Below are 2,535 nucleotides of genomic sequence, written 5' to 3'. Positions count from 1 at the left end.
TGGCCAGTATGTAGGACCTGGGGGGGGGGCTATTGAGGAGTAGTTTTTGTTGTTTATGCATTGCTGTAAAGCTCTGCCTCTGGTATTGGGAGAACGGTTACCCCATGCAGGGTTTTTAGAGTTGAAATCATTCGTAGCTCTTAAATTTTAAAATCTAATACAAAATACTTGTTAGTTTACAAATGTTACAAAAATTAAAATCTTACCGAAAAGTCAAATTAATTTTTTATGAGGGTTGGATTACCATATTTTTTTGACATTGAATACTATCCCGTAAATTAACAAATTCTCATCGAACGATTTTCTTGTTATGGTGCAACACAATAAAACACAATAACGAACAACCGTAGATACTTAACATTTTCTCCAAATGTTGATTTTATTATTTTCAATGCATGTTGCAATTTAAAAAATATTATTACTCTAAGGTATTTATTGGCAAAAGAAATTTTCGATATTTTTTAAAAAATCTGCTGCGGTAGCGGTGGCGGTAAAATGAATCGCAAACCAATTTACCATCACCGCCAAGAACGAATTTTTCGCTCGAACAAAAAACATGAACAATTAATAAAGATTCCTGGTTTAAAAATATTAAAGGTTCGATCATATTTTATAAGTATTTAAATTTATAAAAGTTAAGTTGACAAAATTCCAGAAAACCACTACAATTTAATAAAATGTTTTTCATAAGTAAGTAGTTCAACTGTAAACGAAATTTTTTTTTTAAACATATTTATTTGTACAATTTGTAACAGAAATTTACAATAAGCACAACGGATGGTTACATAATAGGTCATTTAATGGATTGGTTGAAAAAGCTATTCAGTAATAGGCTAATAGCACTTCGTGACGAAATAGTTGTGATTAGTTATAACTAGTTAACTAGTCCACTAGTATATCACGACACCAGTTATGCTTTAAACGTCGGCCAGGGTCGCCCGGGATTGTTCGGGAGGAGAGATTTTCGGTGATTTGCAAGTCTGAGGTGGAAACGTTTGTATTGAGTTTTGGCGACGATTTTTACTGTTGGAATGAGGAGGTCCCTGTGGAGGGTGTCATTCGACACGTAAAAGGGAGCTTTGGTTATCTGCCGGAGGCATTTAGATTGAACAGTATTTGGACCCGGTTTATGTTGGAGTCTTTGGCTCATCCCCAGAGCTGGATACCATAGAACCAGATAGGTTTGAGAAGTACTTTATACATAAGGATTTTATTATGTAGTGAGACGTGTTTGGAAGAGAGAAGGAGGCGAAGCCGTCTTTAACGATTATCGAGTACTAGAGTCGTTTGTTACGTATGTGGGTAGCCGGCGATCTAGGAATAAACCTAGGTAACGCACATTTTGAGCGGTCGGGAGAGGTTGGTTGTTAAGTTTGATAGAGGGGCAGATTATTAGTCTGAGAGGGAATGTGCAGTGGATAGATTTGGATTCGTTGAATTTGAATCCTCATTCTTTGTACTATGTCGAGAGTACGTCGAAGTGGGTTTGGATTCTGTTGGATGCCTCGAGAGGGTCGTGATGGAGGGCCAGGATGACTTTAAAACGAAAAATTTAAAATAATGTAGTAACACAGTTTTTTTTATAGACACTATTTGCTTAAATTTGAACGAAATTAGAAATTAAGCAATGAATGACAAATTAAGTTATTTTGTTGTAATTTATAAATATTTTTCGTGGATAGGTACTTGAATTTTTTAAAGTATGTTATTAATTATTATATTGTACACGTGCAATGACATTTTCAAATGAATTTTTTTTTAGCTAACCTAGCTACCTGGTATTTCTAATGTTTAGTAGTAAAATAAACTATTCTAATAAAAATAACATCATAAAATACTATTTAGTAATATTTTAGGCCGATATAGACAGTTTTCGCTCAAAATCATTTTTCGTATATACCTAATGATTTTATAATATTCAAATTCAACACATCTGTTTCAGTGACGTCTCTAGACACCTACTGTACAGCGCGTAAGGGTACTAATTTGCCCACCTTTTTCTGCTTGATTAGTTAAGTGCGCAGACTATAATATCTTATGGCTTAGTCTTTGGTGGTTATAGGTGTGTCTAAGGGTAGTTCATGGGTGGGTCTGGTACGGCTATAGAGTACAGATACTAGCATACTACCAATCCAGTCAATCACATCTCTGCAATCGTCTTATCGTAGATTGCTGATAATATCAATATATATATCAGTCTCGACTCTTAATGATCTGTATTCTACTTAATCTAGGGTCAGGTATATACCCACAACTGCCCCTTCCAAATGACGCCCCTGCTTGATACACCACTGATTTCCGTACCTACAATAGTACAATCGACAATAATAAATCGTACATCGTGACAATAAAATGTTGCTCCAGGTAAAATATACATTCATACTCGTACATTATACAGTATACAGTTAAGTGATAGGTACCTTAATCGTTTTTATTATTACGATTTAGTTATATGTATACCTGTATGTAAAATTTAATTGACCGTACGATTAATGTGTATATTTATTTTATCCACATAGGAGCAACCAAATAAGT

This window comes from Myzus persicae, unplaced genomic scaffold, assembly GCF_001856785.1.
Source record: "Myzus persicae strain clone G006 unplaced genomic scaffold, MPER_G0061.0, whole genome shotgun sequence".
NCBI lineage: Eukaryota > Metazoa > Arthropoda > Insecta > Hemiptera > Aphididae > Myzus > Myzus persicae.
This window is presented reverse-complemented; position numbering follows the sequence as displayed.